Below are 13,688 nucleotides of genomic sequence, written 5' to 3'. Positions count from 1 at the left end.
GAGAGAGAGGAGAGGAGAGAGAGAGGAGAGAGAGAGAGAGGAGAGAGAGAGAGAGAGAGAGAGAGAGACCGTATTTACAGAATCTGTGCGGAAGCGGTATAACAATGGACATTGGTGATAAGTCCATGTAAACAGACCTAAGCATCTGGATGATTGCAATGTGTGTGCAACCTTCTCAAATTGTCCACTGACAGGTATGGCCGGGAGGTGCTGCAATGATGTGATCGTTCCAAAGCTGTGCAACGCTTTTATAACGTGCTCACGAATTTCGAACTTAGGTTGGTGTTTTTGAATCTTTGAAATAAACCTTTTTTGTGACATGAAAGGACGTTCTGTTTTTGCAAGCATGGCTCACTATGGTGAGAACGCGATGGAAAACTAAAAATTTATTTAGCGTATGGCGCCTGAACCAAGTAGCCGTTGAAGGGTCTGTGGACCGGTGATGCGGCTTTGTCGCAGACCAGACCAGACCAGAGGCCTCTGCGGGGTGCCTGCTGAACTGTCATTGATGACGAATGATCTGAACACTTCCTGACGTCCCTCTTCCAATTCGCGCGAAGACTGCGGAAACCTGCGCTCCCTTCCGGGAATGGTCCTTTTATCCTGAGCGTGCAGGGAGAAGGCAAGGGGAGGGAGCGAGCGGCCGGGGTGGTAATACTCGGCTGTTCGGTCTTGCCCGAGACGTTGGCAGTGGAAGACGGTGGCGGATCCAGGATTTCGTCTAATGGGTAACCACGCAACGCTGTGGGCCTCTAAGTAGTTTGTGGTCCCTCCAAGATACAAATATCGGATTTTGACCACTCAATTATCAGATTCTTCTTTCCTATTCTGAATGAGAAAACTGAGTGCGCCTTTGCGCGACCTTTGCAAACGAAGAGTCACGGACGCCACGACGGCGACCCCCCCCCCTCCCCAAAAATGCAGGATATTGTTCAGTTGTTAATGAGGGGCACGGTTCTCTTTGCTATGTTATGGCTTTTACCGTCTATAACTGGAACAGAAGTCAAAAGCTACCGCGAGATCATTTAGTCACGAGACGAGACGTGAGATACACGAGATCACAGAAGATGAAGCTATTCGGGCCCCCCTTCGAGCTTCCTCTAACAAAGCCAGTGACGGACTCGGGGCTACTTGCCGACACATGGCCCTCATGGGCCCCAGTCTTGCTCCTGCTTGGAAAATGAGACCCCAGGGTTCCGATTAACATAGAGCCGAGTGCTCGGTGTTGGTGGTCCCTGGCCGACATAGATGTCTTCACGACCTCAGCGGTTCTCAGTCAGTGCAAGAGGCCCTCTGACTGGCATTTCAAGTGAAGGCCTTATGGGCTGGAATCCTTTATGTGAACTACATCCAGCCTTTTGAGTCCTTACGCCCCTTAATCTGGCTCTTGATCGTCGGTTTTGGTAGGCCCCGGGCCTCTCTTTGGGCCTTATTGAACACTGCCCTCGATAGATCCTTGCCAACACCGGACCCCCCGCTTGGTACTGTGAGTCCCTGGCAGATACAGAAGCCTCGACCAGTGTAAATCGCTGGCGCCCACTTTGCCGCTGCTTGGGAAGTGGGCACACAGGCTTATGCCGACACAGACTAGACTGTGTCGTACAGATGATGTCGGACCGACACAAACACCCTCGTTGAATTAAGAGCCCCCGGTCGGCGCAAAGAGCTCTGTGGCTGGCATTGGAATGTCCGGCCATTCGGGCCGGGACCCCTGAATACGACCTCCAGTCGGCATTCGGGCCCTTCGAGCTCTTAAATCGGGCCCCTAATCGTCGGGTCCGATTTGGGGAGGGGCGTGTCCCTACACCCTCTGTCCGCGCCATTGTATGACAACATGAGTTAAATTTGGCATCCAAATGTCAAAATGGAGCTTGATAATTGATCTTGAGGGTGGTTTCGGTTAGACGGTTAATCGATGCAATAAACTGATGGCTTATGACGAACGCAGGGTTTTTGCTTGGACTATGATGTGTGTAAGCCACGCATCGTCCAAAATGTGCTGAGAATGTGATACTCAATGGCGATTGCCAAAATTTCAGCGACCATGAAAAATGAAATATGGTACGTTAAAAGCGCGTAAAATTCTCTTAGGCAAGAGTGCGAAGAAATTCACCGTAGCATATGCAGCTGGTGCTATCTCCGGCGAATGTGATGTGGAAAACAGCTATCCTTGGATGTTTCCGCACAGTCGTTTAAACGAAAAAAAGCAGATTATTGCACTTCATGCATTGCGGTGATGAGTCGATCATCAAAACGTTCCTGCCTAGGTGATGGACTTCTGATGATAAGTTAGATTGGTTTGAAGGTTTCCGATGTGGTTGGGTCCAACAGATGACCCTACAAATGATATTGCTCACTTGCGTGGTGTTATCGCGGGACCGAAACTGCTGTTGATTATGTGCAATAGCGTTGGAATAGGAGCTGATAGGAAGAACTTGTCAACATGGAGCAGCACGCCATCACGACAGCAAGCGCGGCTGGTGTTTACCGATGACACGTGCGCTCGCATTGGCACGTGCTTTCACCAGTGTGACCAGCAGGTACTTGCAGAATACCAATGTGCTAGTTTGGCTCCACTGAGACTACCTGCAACTACCAAAGAAGCTCCGTGTTACCCTCCAGCTGACCATTTTTGTTCATCGGCGAATTATGTGCCTCCTATCTTAAACTAATCGGGCACGTTTGCAGTTGCCACGTGTAATACAGCGCGGTGAGCAAGGTCACATTTTACCAGAATGCGTTGTGCCACCAGATCTAGGAGGTCATCGACGTGTCAAAACCGCAAACACCCGTAACTCCTCACCTCTAGCTAAAAAAAGTGTGTTTACAGTTATGAGTGTCCACGCTCTTTCGTATCAGTTGCATTGGTTTGGTTTCGTCCGGTGATGGCCCTAGCCTGCCCAATATTTTTTCATGCATATCGACATTGTCGTCGCGGATATGCAATATGCGAAACGATCTTTGGGAACATTGGTTTATCAAAATATCACGCCCGACAGCGCGTGGCCAAGTGCCCTGGTCGCACTCACAGCTGTAATCTGTGTTGATACAAATGATAGTGCGGGTGCTCGAGATTGAGCATCGAATTATGGACTCCCCGCATGCCAGGAATTGTTATGAAGTTACATTTGAATGACCTGAGCTAATTGTTCTTAGCCTCGTGCATTACGATTAGGCAGGGAGGGAAAACGCAAAGCACCAATGTATTTTGCTAAGTTGTGCACACATTGAAGAAAAAAAACGTTGCAAGACTTAAGGATGAAGGCATCACTGCAACGATTGCCGGCCATAGTTGTCCGTGGGCAGTCTAGAAAGATCGCATGCTTCATCGTAATTAGCCGGATGCTTAGGCCTGCTGACACGGTCATGCTATCGATGCATGGGAGGAAGAACAGGGGGTGTGGGGGGGGGGGTCGGGAGGGCCATGTCCACCCACTTTTCAGTTGGGGGACAGCAGTGTTAAGTGACCCCCACCCCTCCTGTCAGATAAAGGTTGGGTTCAGCTTACTTTTGCTCTGTATTAAACATACGTGATTTACCGATTTCCATAGATCACCAGCCATCTTTCTAAGATGCATCGTCTGTTTTGTTTGCTGATTGGCCATCGCTCATTGTCGCAGCCATAGGGCCGAAGCCGGGTGACCAATGGAAACTGCAACGCCGGGCGCCGGAGCTGTTGTTGCTGTGACCTGCGAGCGTGCATGTTCACAACCATATCGCATAACTTTTATCAGTAATCAGTTCTGAATGAATATTGAACATTCCAAGCCGAACATGGATTAGCCGTGTTAATACCAATTTAGGACGCCATTCCATCTACAATCTCTGACCAGGAGTCCTCAATATATGGAAAGAGCATATAATAACATGGACCTGGAGTCTATGTGACAATTGTTGGACCACCTGTAGCGATCAGGGATGTTATTGCGTCAACGAGAGCTCCCGTGCTGATCTGGGGCCAGCTGCGCGGGTCAGACGGTCTCCTATTTCAGGGATGGAAACAATGTAATCTGATGTATCCATCTAAGCGCTTCCGAATCGACCTGGAGATCCCACCCCGCGTCACCAGGACAGCTTGAGGACACTTTGCGATGGGACGGAATGGCCCTTCAGCCCTTGACCGGAAACGGTCATGTGCCACTGGTGTTCCACGCAAGGGGTCCCTTGCCCGGAAGGAAACAAGGGGTCTCAATATTGTTGAATAGAGTGGGGCTCTTATTATTGTTGGATAGAGGATCGAAATGAGTATAACAAAGCGGACAAGGCCACCAATGTTTGCCTGAGCACGTCCATTTTTTCAGAATGGATTAGTGGAACAAATTACATCAAATGCTTTGATCATGCCCGCCCGTAACCTCGAGAGCAAGGACAGCAATGGCCTGGGTTGCAGCTTTCGTAAAAACGGACGGCGTCGGCCACTGCAAGTGCCACCAGATGGCGAGCGCCGTGTTAATCTGTCATCTGGACAGATAAGTAGCTACAGAAACACGAAAAATAGAGATTCTTCCTTTACTCTCTCAGTCCCATCAATAGATTCCATCGCCACCGCGAAGTGGTGATGGAATCTATTGGCCAATCCGTTCTTATATATAATCCGTCCAATATATATTGGCCAATCCGTTCTTATCAGCAGTCTACAACGCCTGTTGTGGAGATTTTTGTTACTAAGATTTGCGAGTGCGCATGCTCAAAATACGTCACACAGCTTGCATCACTAATTGATTAAAGTGTTGAAGGTAATGATTTCAGGAGCGTCATCATTTTCATCCGCTGGTGAACTTCGACTAAGAATTAGCCACTAGGCTAACGTTAAGCGGACTAAGGAGACTGCAACGCCTGATGCCGAGGTTTTTGCTGCTAAGATTTGCGGGCGCGCGTGTTAAAAACCCGCGTCACATAAATTGTATCACTAATCGATTCTGGCTGAATGTTGACCATTTCCAGATTATTATGGTTTGGCCACGTTTATACGTATTTTTGACCATTCGACCTATAATCAAATTTTCATCTTTAAATTGCGATCAAACATATCGGTCTACAATTTACTTTACGGTGTCTTTAATGTCTGTAGAATCCAGATAGAATTCTGATGAAGCCGCCGAATCTTATCGATTTAGAAAGAGTCTACTAAGCCGTTACAAATTACAGGCGCCGGCGATTTATTCCATGCAGTCTTTCAACGCCTGATTTCTACAGTTTATTGCCCTAAAAATACAAACAAAAAGAGCAGTTTTGTTTCTGTGATATCTGAGTGATATCATTTGTGGGGCAAATTGTTAGATCTTGCCACATTGGAAACCTTTAAACCAATCTCACTTATCATCAGAAATCCATCGCCCACGCAGGACCACTTCGATGATCGACTCATCACCGCAGTGCATGAGATGCACTAATCTGCGTCGTATCTTTTAAACGACTGAGCTGAAACGTTCAAGGATTCCAGTGGCAATATTACGTCATCTTTCCCTGGCGCCAAAGAACCGAATGTGTCAAACAATGCAATCGCTTATTGCCGTCGAATGTGTTCTGCTGCACTGCTGTGAGCGCATCGGGCGCTGCACGGGTGCCGCGTTTGAAACGAATTTTCGGCTCACAGTGATAGCGCACAATTAAAAGCACGATCACTGTCAACGCTGTACTGGGGCAGCTGGGTTGGCTGAACGTGGATAAGCTATTACTACCGAGTATGCGCGCATAAGTGTAATTGGATGGCCATTAAAGAGCCCTACTAGCAACACTGTTGCAATTAACGTGCGTTGGATGCGACATTGGCATGAGGGGTGTTCCACACGCCGCACGTTCAAACTCAAGTCTGCAGGGGTCAATTTTCATTCTAAGACACAATAGCTCGGAGCAGCGTTCCCGGAAGTGCGGCACGCTCGCAACGCTTGTTCAGTGGAACAGTTGGTGAAAAATAATCCTTAATAGGATGAGTTATTCTGTTTGTACATTTGAGGAGAGGCTGACGATACTTTTCTCAAATGGTGTATGGAAGTGTTTTATGTTCTATGTTACACGAGCTGGAGTGCGCACTTTTATCTATTTCATTTTGGTGTGTTCTGAATGAACGTGTGAACAGGTTGCGAAAACCATATACATTGCTGAAACTCCATATTTGAAAGTTCATAAATCAATCCGCAAGGAGTTCTCATGGTAAACAAGTTCTAATGATGATGGCAAACTACATCCATTGTTACGCTTCATGTAGCAAGAAACGGATATAATCACACCACTTCTGCTTCACACAATAAATGTATCCATAAGCAGCTGATGCATACTGCCATTGCAGGGACCCCGCATGCTTATCAGCCGTGGCACTCCTGATCACTCCGTGACCCTCCACTTTGGTCTTTGGTTCTTCGAATGAAGTCAGAAGGACCTTAATTTACTACCAAGAGCCTGGATGCGCCTGCTCGCGCCAGCAATTCCGTCACTCATGGAGCTTTGCCTGGTAGAACATGCGGGACTGATCGAATTAACGCATGTCCTGAAGTCCGAGACCAAAAAGATAGGCATTTTCCATCTCGCATTCGCCGGAAAATAGCACCAGCTGCAAATGTTACAATGAATTCCTACGCACTATTGCCTAAGATAATTGTACGTGCTCTTAACGTACCATATTTCATCTTCCATGGTCGCTGAATTTGTGGCAATCGCCATTCTTGAGTATCACATTCTCAGCACATTTTGGATGATGGCGTAGCTTACACTCATCCATCATAGTTCAAACAAAAACCCTGCGTTCGTCATCAGCCATCAGTTTATTACATCGATTAGCCGTCTAGCCGGAACCACCCTCAAGATCAATTATCAAGCTCCATTTGGACATTTAGATGCCAAATTTGACTCAAATTGTCATGCAATGGCGCGAGCAGGGGTTATAGGGGCACGCCCCCTCCACCCAAATCAGGCTCGACGATTAGGGGCCCGATTTAAGAGCTCAAAGGGCCCGAATGCCGACTGAAGGCCGTATTCAGGGGTCCCGGCCCGAATGGCCGGACGTTCCAATGCCAGCCACAGAGCTCTTTGCGACGATCGGGGCTCTTAATTCAATAACGGTGTATGTGTCCGTCCGACGTCATCCGTACCGAACAGTCTGGTCCTGAGCCGGAGGGCCCACTTCCCAAGCAGCGACAAAGCGGGCGCCAGTGATTTACACTGGTCGAGGCTTTTGTATCAGGGACTCATTGTGCCAAACAGAAGGTCCGATGTTGGCAAGGGTCGATCGAGAGCAGCATTTAATAAGGCCCTAGGAGAGGCCCGGCCCACCAAAACCGACGGTCAAAAGCCAGATTCCAGGGGGTAAGGACTCAAAAGGCTGGATGTGGGTCACATAAAGGATCCCAGTCCGTAGGGCCTTCACTTGAAATATCAGTCAGAGGGCCTCTTGCGCTTGCCATGCAATGGCGCGGACAGGGGTTATAGGGGACGCCCCCTCCACCCAAATCAGGCTCGACGATTAGGGGCCCGATTTAAGAGCTCGAAGCGGGCTCTTAACAAGCGGGCTCAACACTCGGCTCTGTGTTGGTCGGAACCCTGGGGTCTCATTTCCCAAGCAGGAGCAAGACTGGGGCCCACCATTTGCATTCCTCTTCGTTTCAAGGTCTTGGTTCTTGAAACAATGATCGGGGCCCCTGTGTCGGTCAGAGACTCACAGTGCCTAACAGGGGGGCATGTGCCGGCAAGTGGCCCTGAGTCCGTCACTGACTTTGTTAGAAGAAGCTCGGAGAGGGGCCCGAGTGGTTTTATCTCCTGTGATCTCGTGTATCTCGCGTCTCGTCTCGTGACTAAATGATCTCGCGGCGGCTTTTGACTTTTGTTCAAGTTATAGGCGATAGAGACCATAACACAACAAAGAAAACCGTGCCCCCCCCCATTAACAAGTAAGCAGTATCCCGCAATTTGGGGGGGGGGGCTCTTCGCCGTTGTGGGGTCCTTCTTCAACCATGTGACTTCCCCTGCTGGCTCTGGCTACGGTTATGTTGTCATGTCTTCTCCGAAATTATTTCACTTTTAGGATCCACCATGATCGAAATAAATTTAATGCGCTATATGTGTACACATGCGCTTCACTCTTCGCTTGCAAGGGCTGCGCAAAGGCGCGCTCAGTATTCCCCTAAAAAATAGCAAAGAAGGATCTGAGAATTGAATGGCCTAACTCCGACATTTTGTCTTGGAGTGGCCACAAACGCTCCGAGGCCCACAGCGTTGCGTGGTGACCCATTAAACGAAAACGTGGATCCGCCACTGACTTCCACTGCAAACGTCTCAGGCAAGACCGAACAGCCGGGTATTACCACCCCGTCTGCTTGCTCCCTCCCCTTGCCTCCTCCCGCACGCTCAGGATAAAAGGACCGTTCCCGGAAGGGAGGGCAGGTTTCTGCAGTCTTCGCGCGAATTGGAGAGGTACGTCAGAAAGTGTTCAGATCATCCGTCATCAAAGACTGTTCAGCTGACACTCCACGGAGGCCTCTGGTCTGGTCTAGTTTGCGACAAAACCGCAGCACCGGTCCACAGACCCTTCAAGGGCTGCTTGGATTAGGCGTCATGCGCTGAATATATTTTTAGTTTTCCATTGCGTTCTCAGCAGAGTGAGCCATACTCGCAAAAGACAGAACTTCATTTCATGTCACATGACAGGTTTTTTGCAAAAGTTCCAAAATACCAACCTAAGTTCGAAATTCGTGAGCACGTTATGAAGACGTTGCACAACTTTGGGACGAGCACATCATTGCAGCGACTCCCGGCCATAGCTGTCAGTAGTCAGTGTGGGAAAAGTCACACACACGTTGCAATTATCCGGATGCTTTGGTCTGCTTACATGGACTTATCACCGATGTCCATTATTATACCGCTTTCTTACAAATTCTATAAATGCGGTCTCTCTCTCTCTCTCTCTCCTCTCTCTCTCTCTCCTCTCTCTCTCTCTCTCTCACACACACACACACACACACTTTTTCGTAACGGCGTTGAGATGCGACGCAGAGCCATGGAGCAGCAGGCACCGCCATCTCGCGCCCTTAATAGTCAGTATTCGTTTACCCTTCCCACGACAAGGGCAGCCGACCAGCCAACAGTGACTCGATAATTTGGGAATTATGTCATCGTAGGCCTCATGCGCGTAGGTCCAGTGAGTGTAGGTCTCCTGGGCGTAGGTCCAGTGAGTGTAGGTCTCCTGGGCATAGGTCTCGTGAGCATGGGTCTCCTGGGCGTAGGTCCCGTGAGTGTAGGTCTCCTGGACGTAAGTCCAGTGAGCAGAGGCCTCCCGGGCGCAGGTCTCGTGAGAGTAGGTCCAGCGGACGTAGGCCTCCTGGGCGTAGGCCTCGTGGGCCCAGGTCTCGTGAGCAAAGGTCTCGTGAGTGTAGGCCTCCTGGGCGTATATGCAGTGAGCGCAGGTATCCTGGGTGCAGGCTTCGTGAGCGTAGGTCCAGTAGACGTAGGCCTCCTAGGTGTAGGCCTGGGGGGCATAGGTTTCCTGGACGTAGGTCTCCTCACGTGCCACCGTATCTAGCATGCCGGAAGGTCCCTCACTCGACTTGGAGCAATCTAGCCGAAGTTGCGCGTCATAATGCGTGAGTATGGACTCGAAAGCGATCAGACGGTCGTCACAGCTTGGGTATTTTTACACGGATGCACACATGCTACGTTTGTCTTGTCGGTGTTTCTTCTAGCTTGCCGGGAGATCCGTTGTTGGACTAGGGGCAACTAATCATCGGCCGGCGGGACGCCAGCCGCCCAGACCACATGTACAAGGGGTCAATGGTTATTGCTCGCATCGTGTTTAGAAGGGAAAGTTTTAACTGGAAGGCGATGATACGCTGGCTGCGGTTGCTGTTGCGGAGGCACTTAATCCATTCTGGCCCCCATTCAGCTTTGTATTGGTGACGTGCGTTTGCTGCACGCAGCGTCCGCGCCTGCTCGGGTGCTTCTTGCCGTCGCATTGCCTGGAGAACCACACTTCCTTGAGAATCGTGAGAAGAGCGCCGTATTCGTGAACAGCACTGGAGATTTGAAAACGTGGGTGGGGTACCCACACCGGTTTTCTGATGTAGGACGGTGTATAGAGTGATTACGGTATAAATGGCATGGTGTTGTGAAATAATATCCTTGATGTGAGATATCGTCCAGTTTTTAAGAAGGTCGTATGATTGGAATCTATTTGTTTATACATGAAAAGTAAGTGACGTCTTCTTGAAGAAAACCCAAGTGCGAGGCAGCGCACATGATCCTGCTAACATGTAGATAGTACCTAGCCTGCATGCAAACTATTTGTTCGCATCAAGATCCAACTGCATTCTGCCTATTGGACGTGGGCCTCTTGGACGTAGGCCTCGTGGGCCTAGGTCTCGTGGGCCTAGGTCTCGTGAGCGTAGGTCTCCCGGGCGTAGATGCAATGAGCGTAGGCCTCCTGGGTGTAGGCTTTGCGAGCGTAGGTCCCGTGGACGTAGGCCTCCTGAGTGTAGGCCTGGGGCGCCCAGGTTTCCTGGACGTAGGTCTCCTGACGCGCCACCGTATCCAGCCGTCCACCCGGGCGCGTGTTAAGGTGCAATGCACATCCATGTAGCAGCGGACAACGCTATCTAGTGCCTTTAATATCAGCTTTCGTTCACCCTCTCCACGGTAGGTGGTGACGGGCCAGGCAACAGTGACTCGATAATGTGGACATCACGTCGCCGTAGTCTCCTGGGCATAGGTCCAGTGAGCGTAGGTTTCGTGAGCGTGGGTCCAGCGAGCGTAAGCGTCGTGAGCGTAGGTCCAGCAAGAGTAGGTCTTCTGAGCGCATGTCCAGCGAACGTAGGTTTTGGGAGGGTAGGTCCAGCGAACGTAGGCCTCGTGAGCGTATATCCAGCAAGTGTAGGTAAGTCTTTTGAGCGTAGGTCCAGCGAGCGTAGGTCTCGCGAGCGTAAGCCCGGAAAACGCAGGTCTCGTGAGCGTAGGTCTCCTGCGGGTAGGTCTCCTGGGTTTTCCCCGACAGGGGCAGCCACGTGGCCGGGAATCACCCCAGGTTTAGAGACGAGCCTCCGTGCAGGCTGCGTGCAAGACCGGCCAAAACGACACAAACGTGGCCCGGGTGACATATAGAGACATGTATCGACCATTCTTCCGCTTTGGTGACAGAGCATGCCATTGTTGAAGCCATTCAGCTGCTTCCTGAATGGCTTTCACTGATTCACTGACTGCGCCTTGGACAACCATCATCGGACAATACACGGGGCCTTTTGCCGGCAATCCTATCGAACATTCACACCAAGGTGTTTCCTGTGAACTGCTCCCAATCCCAAACTTGTTACGTCACAACACCACATTGGCTTGACATGACAAGTCATTTTTCCGCAGTGGTCACGTCGGGCGGTGAAAGCATTGATCTTTCACGTCGGGGAAGGCAATTCAAATGACTAAAATTCGGGTTGGAATAGGTGTATCATTCGTAATTACTTTGTTACGGAAACAAAGTAAACACACAAACGACACACGCACAAACTCCTTCCGCTCCCGGCTCCCTCTGGCCTCAGCCCTTATTCTCTGTAAACACGAACGTCGCCGGGCAGCTAGTCGGCGTCAGCCGTAGGACGGCATTCAGTCCAGATTCCTGCTACAGAACACTGTCTCTCCGAGCCACAAGTTCACCGAAAAGTCTTAACATTCAACAAACGTCAAACAAACGCAGACAACTACTGTCGGTGATATCATAAGTGGCAACGCATCGGGGCACTACACGGGCGCTGGGGCTCAGCGAAGTTATAGGTCCAGCTGCATCGGAACCCTACGGGAGCGCTGGGAGCGGGCTTCTTTTACCTCAGGGCCAGACTGAAACGGAGGTGACGCACTGGGCAGCGCGTTCATGGGTGGAGACGGCGCCACGCTCAGCGGCAGCACAGACGGCGCCGCGTGCAGCGGGGGAAACGGCGCCTCGAGCAGCGGCAGAGACGGCGCCATGTTGAGCGGCCAACCTTTCAAGCTTCGGCAGCTGCTGCAGCTGCTGTTGCTGCTGCTGCTGCAGCGGCAACAGGCGGCGGGGTTCGGAGTCAGCTGACTACGTATTGCCAGCCGGAGCGGGGGCGTAGTGAGTCAGGTGAGGGCGATGGCGCGTGCACACCCGCCCGTCCGTCAAGCAGACCTCACAGCTTTGGGCCCGCGACCGATCTCACCACCGCCGGCACCCACCTTTGCTCCAGCTGGGGAATGGCTGTTACATATATCTCCTCGCCCACCTTAAATTGTTGGTCTCATGCATCCAGGTCCGAGCTGTCCTTCCACGTCTGCTGTTGGCACTCTATCTTCGCGGTGAGGTCTGAGTACACCAGGTCCATCGTGCCATGCATCGGGCGACCAAGCAAGAGTTCGGCCAGGGTACGGCCTGTAGTCGAATGAGGCGTGGTTGCAGTACAGCATGTACAAGAACAGGAATCATGACAGGCGCGTTTGTAAGCTGCTTCCCAACCGCTAGGCGATCCCGGACTTCCCCACTTCTACCACTGCCTCGCCCTGGCCATGCGATGCGGGATGAAAGGGAGGGCTGAATTTGTGCAGGACACGATTCCTTTTTGCTGAAGGCCTGGAATAACGTCGCCGGAGAGCTAGCCGGCGCCAGCCGCAGGACGGCATTCAGTCCAGACTTCTGCTACTGAACACTCTTCCTCTCTGAGGCCACACGTTCACCGTAAAGTGTTAACATTTAACGCCGGACAAACGTCAAACGAATGCAGAAAACGACTCTCGGTGAAATCATAAGCAGACTTGGTGGCAATAAAATAAAAGTACTTGAAGCAAATTGTAGAACATATGACACATGACATATAATATAACATATATATATATATATATATATATATATATATATATATATAATATTGCATAAGTAGTAGAAGGTGGCTCATATCAGCTTGCGTAAAAGCAACAAGCGTCTTGACTAGCCTCAATAATTTAGATTACGCTCCCGTATTTTTTTTAAAGTTACGTACTAGCACACGACGTTCTGTAATGCATGATGTTTATGAAATACCTTTCTAGAGGTAGTAGCTGCACTCACTTGAAATCGACGTCACGAAAGAAAAAAGCTTCTTGGAGTGATCGTCTACCGGCGAATAATCATAACCGACGAACTGGGGTAACTGCAAATAGCAGCGAAAACATTGGCTCACCCAACATTACATGAACTTTTACGAAACAGATGATTTTGTCCTAACATGGGTAGCAAACGCCACTTTACTAGGATTCCACAGCAAGCATTTACACGTTCACACCGTTTCATGCATGCTCATCACCGGTCATATTAAAGGGAGACCGATAGGTTGGTCGCCTCACACAGTTTGCAGGTTATGTGAACGATCAGACGCCCTCGATTATGAGCGGAATCGTACAGCCATACACCACGCGTACCTCGGAATTAAGCTCCAGTCGTTAGTAACCGCCTGGTGCAAGGCTCACCGCAGTATCATCACACAGACCCCACCCTCGATCGTCGCTGAAAAATGCCAGAATCCCTCGTTGGCACGCCGGAATCCCACATCGGCTCACAATACTTTGTCGCCGGAATCCCACATCAGCACGCCGGAATCCCCCATCGGCTCATACGTGCTTTGTCACCAGACTAACATCGGCACGTATCTCAGCTGTACCAATCGTTATTGAACGCCAGTACCCTCTTAGAAAGTGTTGGTACTAAATAGTTTCAACGGTATGCTGTG

Source organism: Pollicipes pollicipes, unplaced genomic scaffold, assembly GCF_011947565.3.
Source record: "Pollicipes pollicipes isolate AB1234 unplaced genomic scaffold, Ppol_2.1 Scaffold_6686;HRSCAF=7923_pilon_pilon_pilon, whole genome shotgun sequence".
In the NCBI taxonomy this organism is placed as follows: Eukaryota; Metazoa; Arthropoda; class Thecostraca; order Pollicipedomorpha; family Pollicipedidae; genus Pollicipes; species Pollicipes pollicipes.
The sequence above is the reverse complement of the archived record's forward strand: the minus strand, read 5'-3'. Positions refer to the sequence as shown.